The sequence below is a fragment of the Salarias fasciatus genome, chromosome 3, assembly GCF_902148845.1.
Source record: "Salarias fasciatus chromosome 3, fSalaFa1.1, whole genome shotgun sequence".
In the NCBI taxonomy this organism is placed as follows: Eukaryota; Metazoa; Chordata; class Actinopteri; order Blenniiformes; family Blenniidae; genus Salarias; species Salarias fasciatus.
The window spans coordinates 6035434-6053402 of NC_043747.1; the positions used below are offsets into that span (position 1 = coordinate 6035434).

The following is a 17969-nucleotide window of genomic DNA, read 5'->3' on the forward strand; positions in this document are numbered from 1 at the left end:
GCAAAAAAGATCTGGATGAGTGTGAGATAGCTGATGGTTCACCCACAGAGTGTGTACCTCTTTTGCAAATTTCCCTTTCACGTAGGGGTAAAAACTCTGCAGACATTAATGAAATCATTCTGTGAGGTAACTCTAAAAGACGAACAACCAAAAATCCCAAATTTAAAAGCGTTAGATTGGTGGAAAATCTGGGCAAAAAGTTCTTTTGTGGTGAAGTTTGCAGATTCCAGGTGTAGGCGGAGTAGCATGGAGTCTATATAAAAGTGTGACGGTGGTCAGTTTTTCTTTATTCGCTGCTTAAAATCTAATTTGAATTCAATTAGCAGGGAGAGTCCCGGTGGAAAGGAAAACCGTCTTAACAGGTCGAAAGAGGCCGAACCAGAACCAGACTCAGAGGAGGTTTTCTGCTGTTCTAGTTGTCTCTAGGTGGTAGCGAAGATAAAACCCTCTTTATTTGACATATTTCTTTAACTGTAAAATGGCAAAACTCTTCAAACTACACCCCAGTTGTGTTTGTGGGTTTTGTTTTTCTCTTTTCCCATTCCGACACTAACAGTTGTCGAAAACGACGTTACCTGAGGAAACTCAAGGTGGATCCCTTCCTTTCATGATGCTGACATCGTCAAACAGAAGGAAGGCCCTTTTGTGGCAATTTTTTTAAAATCTTACCGGATAGGAAGCACGCTCGACTCAGGCCGGTTGAAAAAGAAAGAAAAAAAGAGAAAGACAGTGACAGGCTCACACTGCGGATGGATCAAGGCAAAGGCCTCGCCTGCAGACACAATTTTCCTTCATGCGTTAACCAGCTGGTGTTGTTCTGCGTCGGATGGCAGCCTTTAGATTATTAAACCCGCTTGTTGCTCTCCCGGCTCACCTGGCTTTCTCCTCTCTTTTATTTCTGTCTCGCTGAAGAATTCACGGCGGCATTTGAAGCCATCGGAATCAGCGGTCTTTAGCTCAACCGATCCTCTTAGCCGGTGGGAGAGGATCTCCGGCCTGACGTTTCCCAGCGTGACGCCCGTCAGGCGCGCCGGAGGCCAAAGCGTCTCCGCTTTCTTTTCCAGATATAAAAAGAAGACGGTGCGTTTCAAAGAGGCGAAGACAGACATCCAGCTCCGCCTCGCTGTAATTAATATCACTTCTACATGTGGATTGGATGAAGTGTGTGTCTGTGTGTGAGTGTGTGTGAGTGTGTGTGTGTGTGTGTGTGTGTGTGTGAGCGGCTGGCTCTTATCTATACAGGCAGCTATATGGCTGCTTGCTGATTATGCCGGGGCTCCGGCTGGCCAAACCGGCTGTACGTCTCTTTAAACACACCCAATAATCTCCCGGCGGCTCTCTGCCAGCGGTTCAGGGACATCGTTAGCTCCCGATAACCGCGAGTGAACCTGTCTTCCTCTTTTGTTTAGCTTTTTTTTTTTTTTTTTAATTTATGCCCTTGATGGTCAACAGCCATTACTCTCCCTCTCTCTCATTTGACTGCCAGAACGCTTCCTTTTCAATGCACCGAGCAGTAAAACACAAGGATTTGTCTGCGGGTGTGACTTTGTCTGAGTGCATTTGATGGATTAAAGTGCCAGTTTTTATGATTTAATAACAGCAATTGTCACTCTTGATGGGGGCGGGGGAGAATAAACAGTTTATCGGTCTCGGGATAGCTTGAACAGAGCCGCCTGTGTTTGAGCTGCCGCTATCTCGGCGCCGCACGCTGGCGGTTTTTAAGGGGATTGTGGACGCGGCAGGTTGGGAGCGAGGTGGGTGTGTGACAGAAAGATGGTCCGTCGTCCTTCCCTTGCTGCTTTTTTTGGGGGCTCATTTGTCTCCCGGTGTCGCTTCATAAAAGGCCGAGAGATGGATAGAGCAGGAAAAACTAAGACAAAGGGAAGATATAAAGGTTTTCAAAACACAAAGGAGAATCGAACGCAGCACAAGGAAGTAATAGGAGGCACTGTCAGGGGAATCGAAGCAGGAGTGGGAACAGGACCAGGGTGTCGGTCTTGTTTTAGTTGGACACATTCAGCCCCTTCATTCACACAGTTTATAGTCTTTCCTTCCAGATTAAAATCGTTTCACAGATTTCTGAAGCCTTCAGTGTCGGTTTTCATCGCTTCACCCCCACCGTTAGGGATCGGATGTATTTTTGTTTCCAAAATGTGAGCTTGGTTTGAAAACGATGCTTGCAGTGCGACCCCGGCAGGCCAGGTCGAATCTGGTGGCCTGCCAGGTTTTTCTCCAACCAGATGTTTGGCACAGCTGGTTTTGGAAGAAGTCCGTAATGTAGAGCAGCGGTGCCCAACTTTTTTTCTTTTTTTTTTTTTCCCCCGAGGGACCCAAATTTTTACCCTGAACCCAAACAAACCCGGCGCCAGATTCTGGACAGTTAAGTTGAATGAAAGTCACAACACAGGCCTGGCTGCACTGTGCGCTGAAAAGGTGGCGTGCACGGCGGCGGACGGAGCGACTCCATCCTCATGCGCCGCGTCGCCCGGCTCTGAAGAACACGCTTCGCGCGCTCCACACACGTCCCCGCAGCTCACATTAGACCTGCATATTTCATAAGCGTGATGTTTATTTAATCGCATGTCTATCTCCGGCTCTTGATTCGCATCGACTCCACGCAGCCTTCTTTCACCAAAGCATGTTCTTTCCTTTTTTTATCTACATATCTCACTTCTATAGTCGCCTACGTTTTCTGCATTCATTCACGCCTATTACTTCTGCTGCGGAAACCACTGGAAATCTGCTCACGCAATGTTTCTGTTTGGCTCCTATTGATGTCTTTGCTGCTTTGTTGACATATAAAAAGCCTTGTAATGGGGAGAAGTTAGCTTTAACTTGCAGAATCGGCATCGATCTACAAATGAGGGGAACGTGACTTGTTGGCGCAAAAAGTCATCTCAGCAACCTCTGACGTGTTGCCGCGGTTACAACAAATCACAAAAAATGCTAACGGCCTGGATCCTTTGCATCAACTAAAATGCAGTGATAAAAGAACAGATATTACAATAATGCAAGGCAGGAAAAAGCCCAAACAAATATAAAAGTCTAATTCTATGCATGAGCTTCAGGTAAAGGGAAAAAAAAAAAAAATGTGACTGTATAGGCGTTAAATAAGATCCCTGAGCTGCTTAATCCTTTAGGAGCATAGCTAATAAGTCCAGATCTGAAATCCTGTAATACCAACTGGGTGCAGAAGAGAGAAGCTCGGAGTTCTTGTAACCCGACGTTCGTGTTTACCCCCGACACCTTCCTGCTGATAAAAGTCATAAAACATGAGCGGTAAGGAGACTTGCCTCTCTGCCATGCTGCATCTAATTAAGTCACTTTTCTTCCACTGTAATAACTGCCATCACTCCAAGTGTGCGCACATTTGTTTTTTGAAGCTTTTGCAATTTACCGATGTGGTGATTTTTCACCGGGACTGGTGTGAGTTCGCCCATTATTCAAATCTCCAATCATCGGTAATTGCTTGGAGTCATGCACATGTACGGCCGCTATGCAGCACGATCCATGGAGAGAGTCTGGAGATGCCGGCGTTTTTCAAACCTTGATAATGAACATTGACATCTGCCCCAACAGGAAGCCAAACCCTGGTTTTGTAAATTAAAATCTCGTAGCGAACCCACTCGTCCAACCCGACCGCCTCCTCGCTCGCACATTAAATGTAATTTTGAGTCTTGCTGGAATCCCTCCGGGTTCTCAAAGTCATGACATTCAAACGCGTGAGATGTTTCAGTTCAGGAGATCAATCCAGAGGCTGATCTAAGAATTCTATATGCACCAAATTGGTGCTTCAGCCGCCGCCTGGTTTGGCTTTATTCATGAAACTGAGTACATTTTCTCCATCTAACCGCCTCCTTTGAACCTCACCCCTTCATGTTCTGCTTTCCATCCTTTCTCACTAATACATGAATGTTATTTCCTCTCATTGCTTTGAGTCGGATCTAAATGTTTCAGAACTCCAGCCACTGTCTCCAAGACATGGTTTCCTTCGTGATTTTTTTTTTCTTTCTGTTTTATTCTCGTCACATTCTCATTTGTTTCTTCGTTGATGTCTCGATCACCTCGGGAATCTACGTGAGCGCCTCGCGGCGAGTTCTGCGTTTAGCGTGCGTTTCTGTCACTCTGTTGTGGGAAACGGCGCCGTGTCGGAAAGTGACATGTTATTCTTGTCGAGCGGACGGCTGTTGGCGGCGCTCTGTGATGTTTGCTGATGTTCCCTGACATATTCAATTTGGCCGATCCTTCCCGCGTGTGCGCCAGGTAATGCAGTAAACACGGCAGTTTTTAGCATCCCGGCTACTCCTGTCCGGATTGATTCTCCTGCCGTTTCCGCGCCGGATAACTCTGACGTGATGAATACAAATGAGGCGGAGTATAATGAGTTTTGCTGTACAGTATAGTTAAAGAGCTAACGTTGCATGTGAAGGTGTTGTTTTGCTCCGGGTTTGAACCATTCTCAGTCAATAAGCGTTTTCCTGTTTGTAATGCTATACGACTCTTTAACGTCTATCTAAGATGTGTACATTTACATGAATGTATTCATTCCTATGGAGTGTTCACACCCGTGTTAACAGTCTCCCCGCTGCCTCGCCACACACGTGCTGTTGCTGGGACTGCTGCATTGCTCAGGGGCCATTAATTTCCAGGCTGTGCTTAACGTGCTTAGCGCTCTGTGGGGAGGGAGATATGTATATGGATGAGTTTTTCAGGGGCCAGGGAAGAAGTGACGAGGAGCGGAGCGTGATAGGTGGGAGAGAGAGAGAGAGAGAGAGAGAGAGAGAGAGAGGGAGCAGATGATTACGCAAGAAGTCGAGGCGTTGCCACCGGTCTGGTGGGAAAATGGAAAACTAATATTAGCTGTATGCCGCAATCGAGAGACATGCTTCAGAAGCATGACGCGAAACGGGAACGTCAGGTTTGTGCATTTCTGCACATCGTGCTCCCGTTGGCTCTTCGGCCCCTCGCAATCTTGAAGTCGTGGAATTTGGGCAGTTGGGGAAATGGTAACTTCATGCCATGTTTTTTTTTTATTTATTTATTTTTGACATTGGTGAGTGTAACGTTCAGTGTGCGCTCAGTAATATCCAGTAACAGTTCCCCGAGTTCAGTTTCAATGAAGCATTGCAGGCATGTGTCGGTACTGACTTCATTCGCAGGTCCTTTGAAAGAGAGATCCTGATATAATGCTTCAGCAGGTTTGCAAATGTCTGTCTTAATAAGAAATGATGTTTGTTTGGGCCAGTTTTAAAACTTACAGAGAATGAAAAAGAGCTCAGAGACAATTGGAGGAAATCCACACACACACACACACACACACACACATATATAGGAGAACATTGAAACTCCTCACAGGAATCAGGATTTGAACCGAGACCTTCTCAATGTGAGGACAGAATTCAAACCACTGGGCTCAGTAATACACTCACATCAGTGCTTCCAGATTCAGGACTGTTTACATGTGATTGTTTAAAATAGATCCACCACACATTGAGTAACTTACCTGTGTGAAATCACCTCATAATGACACTAAATTACAATCCATCAAGTTTTCCATGTCTTCCTCCCCGTCGCCCTCTGAACAGTCTGTGCAGGTTATTTTCCTGTGAACAGGAAGTGAGCACACGGGCCTCGGGCAGGGCTTCGGCTCTTCACGTCCTCTTTTGAAGCAGACTAAATATTTGGCCCACAGGGCTGACGATATAAATACCCGCGTAGTTTCTCCGGGCCGTTTCTCCTTTGCTCTTTTCCGTCCTCGGCGATGGGAGCCGGAGGTTTAAAAACGGTTCAGATGGGCGAACAGTTCCTTATTAAGACAAAGTCGGCCGCATTTGCAAACCCGGTCGCAATAGCAGCTGCGCGGAACTTCAAGTGTTATTTCAGGACTGTTAATTTGGAGGCTGGCAACAGATGGATCGAGAGAAAAAAAAAAAGAAAAAGAGAAAAAAAAGCACATTGCTCTCGACTCCGTACTGTAATTGCCACAAACAAGTTAAAGCGTCGCCAAGAACATTTGTATCCGCTGTGAATTCAGTAATCTTTATTAAACCCATTAAGACGCGAGACGACTTTCCCTGTGTGGTTGTGCTGGTTCAGTTTAGTGAGCACAACATGCGAAATGCTATATCTAATCAATCAAACTGAGAGTGCCTGTAAATCTCTAATGTTCTGTTGGAGACGTCTGGGGGGGAAAGAAGTTAACAATTCCTGATTTGAAAAGCCAACATCATATTGTTCAATATCTGTTTCGAACAGTACTGGTTTGAAACGCAAAGCAATCATGCTTTAATTGATGTTTCGAGCTGTTTTCGTTGCAGCTAAAAAAAAAAAACAAAAAAAAAAAACCTCTTTTACCTGATTTTACCTTCACCTCAGAGGCTGCAGTGGAAATATTGTGAAACCCGGCACAATAGCGCTTAAAAAGTGGAGGTGTCACGCTGCGACGTCTCCAGCTCCCCTCCCTGCTCTCTCCGCTTTCCATCTCCAGTCTTTATCGGAGTCCTCAGTGGATACTAAATAGATGGAAGAAATGAGTGTAGAGACATCTGAGGACATCACAGCTCCTGTTCTCCGACATATATTCCAATTCTGCGCCGCGCCGCTTCAGTTTCTGGCTCCTGGTTGTCGTCTTTATTCCTCATCCGTACGACGTGCCGTCCATTATCTCCCCCCTCCGGTGACGGCAGTCACGTCTGTCATTAACCCAGACCCAGGCTGCAGGGCGGGGTCACTTCCTGCCTTTTTCCCTCCTACTAACACACACACACACACACACACACGGTTTGGGTTACCGCCCCTCCCATGCCTGCTGTTCAAGCTCTGGCTTCAAAAAAAGGAAAAGCTTTCCGACCATGATCCAAATGAGTTGTGACAAGGATCTAATGCACCACTGAGAAACTGCACTTTGGTTTTTTTTGAAGGGTAGCTCCATCAAACCCTTCTGTCTGGATGTTTGCCTTCTTTCTGGGGAGATTCACATTGACTTTTGTGTTTTATGCTCTTATTGTTCGTCAATATCTGTAAAGGTAGTGTATTTTAAGCCAAGCTCCGGAATTAATTTTGCGAAATATGAAGATGGTCGTCTTCATCACTCGAGAGGCTCTTGTAAAGATTTTTGCTGTTTTCCATTCATCAGATCACAGATGCCATTGGTGTTCTGTGCTCAGTCGAGTGCATTTTGATATAATATTAGCCAAAAAGTGTGAAGTAGCAACATTTTCAGTGTTTATACAAATCTGTTTTTACAAATGTCTGACAGCTTTATTCTAATGGTGACAAAAGTACAGAGACTTCACATTGTGACAGTTCAACTGAGTTCATTAGGCCAGGCGTGTCTGATGGGGAGCAGGGAATCAAAATATATAGGTTCAACAACCAGCAAAGGTTTGTAATTTGGATTAAAAGATTAAAGGTTCAGGTTTGTTTACCATGAATAACTGACGAGTTTCAGGAAAACGTAATTGTTTTGGGTTGATTCCTGGAGACTGAGTCTTTTTTTGTCAAAACTCCTGGTTCAGTTCTCAGCAACAGACCTGTTTGATTGGAACACACTTCAGTTCATGAAACGTTGAAGTTCAACGGGAAGAGAGTGTGAGTTGTAGTGAACAGTTGAGTGAATCTACTGCATTGGCTTGAAATGTTGCACTTGAATGTGAAGACTGTGATTTGTGGGGGTTCAGCTGGGGAGAGACTCCGGTTGGGTTCAGTTCTACTCTCCAGGCCTCCCTTCTTTTCATCCTCCCTTCATTACAGCCTCTCATTTTCTCCTTTGTGACTTCTGTAATTACTGCAATCAATACTGGAGCTAATGAAATAACAGCCTCCACACAGGAACATTAAATATATCTTTTTGCAGTAACTTTTCTTTTTTTTCTTTTCAAGGCTGCTCGGTGAAAAAATCTGTGATTTTCAGTGCAAGTCTTCAGATTTCTGTTTCCAACCTCAAGGCAAGCCGAGATGACTTGAGAGCAGAGACCATCCATCCATCCATCCATCCATCCATCCATCATTCATCATCCATCCATCCATCTACCTACCAGTCCATCCATCCATCATTCATCATCCATCCATCCATTCATATATCAATCTGTCCATCCATCCATCCACTAATCTGGCCACCCACCCATCCATCCATCCATCCTTCCATCCATCCATCCATCCATCTACCTACCAGTCCATCCATCCATCATTCATCATCCATCCATCCATTAATATATCAATCTCTCCATCATCCATCTACTAATCCATCCATCCACCCACCCATTTATCCATCCATCCACCAATCCACTCATCTGTCCGTTCATCCATCCATTCATCAGTCTATCCATCATCCATCCATCCATCCATCCATCCAGCTATCATCCACCCATTCATATATCAATCTCTTCATCCATCCATCTACTAATCCATCCACTCACCCATCTGTCCACCCACCCATCCGTCCATCCATCCATCCATCATCTATCCGTCCATCTATCAATCTGCCAATCCACCCATCCACCCATCCACCTATCATCCATCCATCCATCCATTCATCCATCCATCCATCCATCCATCCCGTCATCCATCCATCCTTTACCTCCGTGCCATCCGCCCTCCTCTCCCGTCCTGTGTTCACGCTGCCCAGCTGGTTCGTTCAGCCGGTTCGTTCGGTCGGCCATGTCTGAGGTCGCCCGCTGCGGCTGGAAATGAAGACGGGCCTCGGGGACGCGGTGCCGAAGGGGGGGCCGGGTAATAGTCCGAGGCCTCCGCGGCGGTCGGGATGAGTTTCAGCCTGGATGAGACAAAGAGCAGAGTCCCACAGATGCTGTCAGTGGTCAGATTGCTTTCGGCAGCCCGGCCTCCAGTAAACCCAGCTGGACATCTGGATGCTCACACACACTTGATGTGGACGTGCGTGTGTGTGTGTGTGTGTGTGTGTTGAGAAGGGCTGACCTAACTACAGTGCACTGCGGTGTGTGTTCATGTCCTGTTATTCTCTCACATTTTCACAAAAGTTTGCACTCTGGGTTTTAAACACTTGCCGTCTTGCTTGCTTTAATTGGACCTGTTTGTTGGAGAACAGCGGCTATTTTATTGCATCTCATTTAGTTTTGTATTCCCCCAAAGTTTAGTTTCATTTCAATTTAATAAAAAAAAAGAGCACAGATAGCTGTTGCATTGCTAGATTTTGCTCAGGGCATAATTTAACAGGAGCTTATGGTAATACAGTCATCATCTTTTTCTCTGTATGGAAATGGCCGAAATCTTGCCTCAGCTTGAAAACTTATTTTAGAAACGCATTTAAATTATCAATCGCACCTACCGGAGCCTAATCTCTGCGTGACTTCTCAATTTTAATTTAGCCGAGAAATGAAATAAACAAACAGGGAAGCAAACAGATTAATAAATAAGCGCATAAACATATAAATAGATAAATATCTCCACAGTTCATTAGCATTTCGCGTCTTACCCCCTGCGCCGTCGCTCCGCTCTTCATCGCCGTCTTTTCAATTAACCTCGGGTGAGGAAAGGTGATGAACTCTCTATCCCACCCCACACACACACACACACACACACACTCACACACACACACACACACACACACACAGACTCTTAGCATTCCCTCTGCATCTCCTCCGTTTCCTTTCTGCGTATCGTCTTGTGACAAATTCCACTCTGATTAAAATGGAGGTTAGTGGAAAGAGCAGTAACACAAAAAACTGAATACAGACACACACACACACACACACACACACACAAACATACCTGAGTGAAGATCAGTCACAGACAGCCACAGCGGGCGCCATCATGGGAACTGATGAGGTGGTGCCGGGGCGCCACGCATCCTTTTCATGTGTCCAATTAGCGCCTGGCACCAGCGCCTCTCCAACAAAAGCAAACCCATTATAGCCAGGGGGCACTTCGAGGGGGATGAATGGAAATTGTTTCGTGCAGAATCATTTGGAAAAAAATCATCCCCCCGTTGGTAGGCTTCAGCATGGAGTGTATCCACGTGTTAAACACAGACCGGCGGCGGGAACGCGGGTACAGTACGAGCCTGTTTCTGCTGCTCGACGACTCTCTGATCTGAGCGTAACCCTCCGACAACGCTTCACTATCAGACACTGCATGTCTGTTCCGAAGAAGCTAAGAGTGCAGATGTGTTCAGCAGCAGTTTCCAAGCGTTTTTGTAGTGAAGCCACACACACACACACACACACGTATGTGCCGTAGCAATCTGTCTACATGGAAACGGAAGTGGGACGGTTTTGAAAAGTTGTGTTTTCAACCAAAAAGTCGCGTTTTTAGTGGCTCCCAGCATAAACAGGTGCCAAAAATGCTATGGAAACGTTCCATTTCCAAAATATGGTCATGTAAACCGAGTTTGTGAGGACATTTATCTTGATGTGTACAGCTGAAAAACAGCACTAAAATTAGAATCAAATATTTGGAAGAAAACTTGAAACATACAGAAAACAAAGACACAAACGACCAGGGTATTCTTACTTCGTTCAGCTCAGACTGCTTCTGTATGTGTCTTCCTTTTGAAAAATGGACTTACTTACCGGCTTGTTTTTCCCTCGGAGAATATGAGATGAGGTTGAAGCCCCCGTCTTTTCTCGGTTAGCTATAGATCATTGTGGAAATGTGATAGAGGGCAGTGCACCTGCACGCCAAACACCTTGTTAAAATTCAGTGAAACGCCTGTTCAGCGTGCCTGGTATCCTTCATTTCATGTTATTGTATCAGAAGGAGAGCGCCGTCTCTCATTACTGCTGCCACAAAGTAAACAAAGTGTTTGGAACTCAAGCAGTAGCCACTGAGAGGGACGCCTTTCCCAAGAGGGAATTAATCCTCGGAATTAATTTAATCAGAACTAAGATAAGTTTTCATCGGCTTCTGTTTCCCAGAGTTTTTGCAAATAGTTGGCATGAAGTTGTGAGCCAGAGAGAGGAGCGGCGTCGTGGCGGATCTGTTTCGGGACTCCACCAGTCGCAGCGGTTCTGCTTAATTAGCTAAGTAGAGGCTGAAGAGAGTGCGACAAGCGCCCACTCGCCACCCAGCACCTGATTACACGGCGTGTCTGCAGCGCGGTTCGGGAGGACTCATCTGTAAATCATCCCTTTTCGGAGGGAAAATGCGGCACATGAATATTCATGCCGTGCGTATTTTCACCTTTCTCTGCCGAGCGGCACACAACAGGCCCACCTATAGCACGAGCCCCCGGGCCATAATTGGAGAAGCAGCTGCGTCCGCAAGTCAGATTTGGCATTTTCACTTTTTCTGAAGCTGTTTCCAGGTTACGGCGGGGAGAAGACAGTATTTCAAAGCGAGGATCGTAGCTGTGTGGAAAGATGTGCACGCACGTACAGATGAACTCGCAATTCACATAAAGCGTGTCTGTACAAGCACGGCTTTCATCAGGGTCTGAGTGAGCCCCTTCGCTCATTATCCAGCTGATTCTCCGTCTGTCTTGCTCTCTGCATTGACGACAGGGAGGAGCATTTAAAGGTGTGGATCTGATTTTCTGGATAAGAAGTTATTGTGCCAAGCAAAATGAGGAATTCGTCTATTTACAGCTTCGTTTTCTGAGCTGATGTGATGAAATACGCAATGCTGTCTCGATTCTTCTAATCTGCAGAACGAATTTCTTACCAAAGGTGAAATTTTATTCCGAATGTTGGAAGACCGTCTGACCACAGAGACATTTAAATCATAAGACCAGTCTGTGAGTTCCCTGAAGTACACACAACGAATTATTGATCTGGGTCGCCTCATTTGAAACGTCGCAGGTTCGATCCCCCATCTGTCCATTTGTTGAAGTGTCCTCGAGCATGACGCCGAACCCCAAACTGCTCCGAGTGCTGACGGTGTGAACATGGTTGCAAACATGTCAAAACTGTGGCGTTTTCCAGTATTGAACTGTCACATATAACATTGAATGAGACATTATTATCAAAAAAACGTTCCCATGGTATCTGTGTGTTTGCACATCACAAGTTAAAGTCATTTCACTGCAATATATGCAGCATTTCCAAAAAAACAGATTTTTTTCTCTCTCAAATAATACAAGATTATTGTCAGATTGCTGGCACGCTGCAGATTTCTTGCTTTGAATTGAAAAAAAAAAATACTGATGGAAATGGAGCCAAATGGAGACAAAAATATAAGATAAGGACAGTGAAGCGTTCAATTGCCGTAAACAACATCCAATATTTAAAGTAATATGATACGACTGAGGTATAATATTACCAGCTATGCCAGCCGTACTGTAGTTTATCACATCATGCACTACCATAAGCCGTTTTCACCTCCCTGCTGCGGTTGTCATGGCGACCATATGGCGGTACCCCAAGGAAGCGCAACAAGGCATTGCGTGTCATCAGACTCTGTACCTCGGTCCCTGTCGTCGCATATTAAAATGCGAAGCGTGTCACCTTGTTGACTCATTACGCGACGCGGCAGGTTTTTTTATCCGGCGGCGGCAGCGGCGGCGGCAACGGCGGCGGCGGCAACAACACACTCGCTCATTCCTAAGATGCAGCCGGAGTCACATCCAAGCTGAATTACTCCCATATTGAATTTGCCGGATTGCGGCGCGGACTAATAATATACATTCTAATGGAGTATACCGGCGAGATCGCTGTTCATTTGTTTTGCTGCTGTCGCCGGATTGCCGCCCGCCGTCCCGCACGCGCGAGTTATTACTCGGAGTGGATGCGGCCAATTTAGCCGGCGCCGCTCTCATTCCTGCACACACTCACACACACACACACACAGGTGCAGGCAAAGGTAAAGCTGCTATTAATTTAGAAAATTGGGATGTAAATACATGTTGTTTCCTGACTTTAATCCGCCTACTGTCTTGTGATGCGAGGCGTCGGGGGGGGGGGCGACGAGCGGCGTTACCACGCCGATCTGCGACCTTCTGCATTGGTAGGCAGGTTTGATCAGTAGGAGGTAATGACAGCATTTTTTTTTTTTTTTTTAACCAGGCAGAGGTGTTCAGCTAAATTCAGCTGAGGATGTAGGAATGTGCGTGAAATGGATTCGCTCTTTGAGCCTGGCATTAAAGGGGCATCAAACATTAAACCCCTTCTTTCATTTGCTGTAATGCACGTTTGCCGCAAACGAATGAGTCGTCGCTGCTTTTGGCAGACCGTGTGTATATGTGTGTGTGTGTGTGTGTGTGTGTGTGTTTTGTATTCGTGTCCTTGTTCAGGTCGGATTTCAAATGTGGTTCCAGGGCCTCTGCCGGGAGCCAGTCATCTCGGGTTCATCTCGGATCAGCAGTTCTCTCTTGTCAAATATTTTTTCTGTTATGCTTCAGCCAGCTACGGTTAAATTGAGGGGAAAAAAAGTGAACCTGAAACACAAAAGCAGCGGGATGAAAAAAAAAGAGAAAAAAACTTTTTCTCTTTTTTTCTGGCCTCGTTTGGCATCAGTGTAGCTGTCGTCTCGATTCATATTTCTTCTTCTTCTTTGTCCCTATCACCAGCAGTCTAATGGCTTCACAAGCAAAGACAGAAAAGAAAATATATATATATATATAAAAAAAAAAGGTGGTTGTTAGTCCTGTAAAGTGACATTTGGAGAATAAACCTTGCAGCGATTGAGCCGAGGCAGGTTTCATCGATGGGTCGACGGTCCGCCTCCTGCTCTAATCAGCCTCCCTCAGAAAATCTCCAAACACCTTTCTCTGTTTATACGGGCAATTTCTGCAGTGCACAATAATATTTCTGCAAGACGCTGATCAATATCAATTACCGCGCACTGAGGATTTATGAAACTAAAGTCGAGATTCTGCTCATCTAAAACTTTCATATTCATTGAATTGCCGGGGTATAAATTACCCAAATGATTGGCTTATTTTGTTCGGATTGGTCGAAAACGTCCAAACTTTCCAAAGACTCTACAACTGCAGAAACTCCGAGACTGTATGCTTGATTTACAGGATTACACAGCACAGTGTGAAATAACTCCAATTAACAGTGTGACGTTATTTCTATCACGGGGTAAATTAGTAGCATTAGCATGAGCTTTTTCGACAGTGCAGTTGGCATTTTCACCGTCACACTGGTTCATTATCAGTTGCGTAAATAAATAAATGGAAAGAAAGGAACAGCTTCTTCCAGCTATGCAAAGCAGCCATTAAAGCAAATAGTGGATGAATTACCTGCAGTGGGTCAGGTGCTGTTACCTACCAGGTGTTTTTTTCTTCTTCTTTTTTTGTGGATATTGCAGGTGGCCTTTCTATAAAGCAGTAATGCCACGTTAAATGTCAAAGAGCTAAGAAAGAGTGTTTCCCCCCCCCCCCATGAATCCTCTGCTAATATACTCACAGAGCTACTCCACCTTTGAATGCTTCGTCCAGTCCGCTGCTTTGCCTGAGGGTCCTCGGCCCCCTGTGGTCCTCACACGATCGATAAAAAGACGGGGTTGGGGGGGGGGGGGGGGGCCGCGGCGATCGATGCACCTCCTGCTTTCCTGCCTCCCATCAAAGACAACTGTTGCACAAATACACCCACCTCCAGCGCCGGGTCCTGCCTCGGTTTCAGTCAGGCCCCTCTCCGCTCCTCGTCCTCCTCCGCCCTCTCCACCTTCTCATGCTCACCCTCTAAACTTCGCTGTCAGATTTTCTCGGGCCGCCAGAGCGCAAAGACAAATGTTTCCCGTCAAAATGAGAATTGATTTTTCCCCCATTGGCCTCTGTAATCAGTGATTCGTACATTCTCATCTTAAGGGAAAACCTGGTGGTGGAGTAATGATGGCCACTGGAGGACGCCTTGTTGGGTGGGGGGGGGGCGCCAAAGAATCAATGGAGACAATGGATCCAGATCATTCCTGGCCTTCTGAATTCTGTAACATTTATAAAATGTCTGGAATCGTCTTCTGAAAGAGGAGCGCGATGCAGTGATGGTGGCTGAGTGACGGTCACGGCGTTCGGTTGGAGTCGGAGCGAAGCAGGCCGCAGGGCTGGAATCAGAGCCAGAGCTAATGACCTGTGCAGTGACGAGCGGCGGGGAACGTCGGGCCGGATATCGGCGTGCCGGTATCCTCCACCGAGTCTTGGCACCCCCCCCCCCCCCCCCCCCCCCCCCCCCCGCCCGCCAGCGGCTCGCAGCTGTTTTCCACCTGACTCCCCCCGTCCGCCCGGCTCTGCTGCCCCTCAGCTCGCCGCCGTTCACGACAGCAACGCTTTCTGCTTTGTCATGCAGACAAAAGCAGGAGCAGATTTCATCTTTAATCAAACTTTTACTTTTGCGAACTGCCAGTTCGCAAAGATTCAAACTTTTCTTTGCATAAATTTGCATTTATTTTGTGCTTAATACAGGAGATAATGACAATGAACTGCTTAAGCCAGAGAACTCCTGTGCCTGAGAACCGGTCTCGTCACCCTCCTCCTCTCCCCTCGCTCTCTTATATTTACTGTCTCTCTACACCGAGAGAGGCAAAACAAAAACATCCTTTAAAGTTTATGCATGCAATATCATTACATGAAGATAATAAATCTAACACTGCGGACAGCTTTATTACACCACAATGCAGCAAATTTAATTTAAAGTGCCATCTATATGCTCGTGGCAACCCTGCACCTCCTACACATGGACGTCCGTTTACTCAAGGGAGAAGTTGCAGTCAGTGTGGATTTGTTGAAGTGTCACCACTCTGGAAAGCTACAGAAAAGACTCATTTGTCTCGACTGATGCCAGGCCCAGCGGCGAGTGGTACTACACCGATTTTGGCTTTGTGTTCGTTCTGAGGGTATTGTTAACTTCAATTTTTCCCCTCTTTTGTGTTGCTCATTTTGTCAAACTCCACTGATTTCCTCTTTCAACTTCAATTTTAGCGTTGAAAGAGCCGACGTTTATTTATTACACATAATAGTGCAGAATGACTTTTTTTTTTTTTTTGCAGAATGAGCTTTTTTTGTGTCTTCAAGGCCGATCTTTTCACATGACCTAACAAAAAACTGAAAATATGAGCTCTCTTGAGCGCTCCATTCATGTTATTGAATGACATTAGTGTTAAACCCAAGTGATTAATCTTCTAAAAAAGCAGGACGGGCTCATTCTCCTCTTTATCTTTTACTGTTCCTGATCAAAGCCAAGGACAATGAATTGCAACAACATGGTGTGCATCTAGTCACACTTACAAGTGGCACAACACTGTCCTTTTTTTTTTTTATGATCTGTAATCAAAAAGTTCTTCTTAATTTGAAGCCCGGCGCCACGCTGTGCAGGGATACAAGGCTCTGATCGTCTCCTGGAAGATTCCCTCTGCAGGCATGTCAAGCACCATCTGTGGCATGTCTTGGAACTTCTCGAAAAGTTACCAAGAGACAGTGTGTGTGTGTGTGTGTGTGTGAGTTGTTGAAAAGGCTCACGACTGAGACACTGTTGTGCTTGTTCTCAGATGGACTACAGTAAGACGTACTCTTTGCTGCCTTAATTGTTGCGGGTTGGATGCGTTTGCGAAGCAGGCGCCAACACAGCACACTTTACTATGCTATCATCAATCTGGTCCGAAATCTCGACGCGGCGATGCCGAGACACGTGTACAGTGCACGCCACGGCGCCCGTCTAAACCGAACCCGACGCGTGCTGCAAGGTCCATTAACGGGCAGAAGTCATTTGCATTCAAACCCACGGCGCGCGTCGCCACTCGTCCACGTTATTGGGGAATGTCAGAGCGCTGGAGCGTTTAAATTATAGTCTAGGTCACTGATTGTCATGATCCAGTCGGCAATTACCTGCAGTGGAATGACAGGAAGCCACGTGCAGGTGGATGAGTTATATCGCACTGGTAAAAAAAGTCAGGAATGGGAATCTGCTGTCTCCCAGCTGCAGACTCATTGATATTTTCTTCACGCTTCATTCCTTTCCCTCACGCTGACCAGAAGTTATCCATCACGAGGAAAGTACAGCCGCGTCCCTTTATATTAAGCATAAGTTAAGAGTAAGATGCCTTCGTTTACGGCCCGGGTGATTTCAGTGCTTACCCAGGTCTGAAGAACTGGACAGACTCGCCCCTGTGGTTTAATGTGGTGTAAATCTGGTGGTGGCGCGGATTGTTTTGGCTAATTGAAACGCAGCGTGGCGCCTGATAAACAAGCTGTTCCCTCTCCTCCGTGAGACTAATGGAATCGTCTCAGTTGAATTAATAACGGCAGTATGATTCAGTCCATGTTCAGGGCAGTGAAACGATGTTTCGCTCGATCACCAGATCACCAGATTTCAGTGGCATTTTGTTTGTTGCACCCAAAAAGCAAACAAAACCCAAAAACAAAACATTCCATTTTCTTTAACACCACGCCATCTGAACAGCGCAGCTTGGCCGAGCTGTGAATTTCCCCTTTAAGAACTGCTGTTTTCAGTCGCGGCGTAGCCTCAAGTGTCGACTGTGGAGTGGCTAGTTGGTTACAGACCGCCAAGTGCCACTTCACAGATTATTCAGCGTCTGCATTGGAGTCGCCCTGCAGTGAAGTGCGGGATGAGAGTAAAACACTGTAAAGAAAAAAGGAAAGACGAACCTGTGGCGAGCGGCCGGGGCTCCTCTCCAGCTGGCGGCCGCTGGGTTATTGTAAATGCGCCGTCAGTGGAAGACCGAAGGCTGCCATTCACGTTTGATTGAAGCTGACGTTTTGTTGGCGTTCGCCCTGCCGCCCTCTCCTGATACGTGGAATCGGCGCCGGCCTGCCTGTCGGACGGCTTCCATTAGCTGGGCGGTTCGGTGTATTAGAAGGACTCCCCGGTGGATCCCGGTGTTGATGGTCTGTCAGTCTGGGCTTCACGTGGCTTCCATCCCCTTCCCCTCTGCGTGTTTATCATCTCTCCCCGCTGATTGAAAGCCGTGATTGATGCCCCGCGCGGCAAGAGTTCATCTTGTAGTAATCACCTGAAGCCTCCAGTGTTTGACCGACGCCGCCTCTTTGTATTACACGAATGTGTGTCAAACTGCATTGAAGTGGGTGACGGTCAGGAGCG

The 17969-nt window shown here is 46.4% G+C and overlaps 1 protein-coding gene across 9 annotated transcripts in view; it reads left to right on the forward strand.

Moving 5' to 3' along the window:
- nrxn2b (neurexin 2b) overlaps window positions 1-17969 on the forward strand; it is a 686522-nt gene that overhangs the window by 472489 nt on the left and 196064 nt on the right. The window lies entirely within an intron of this gene.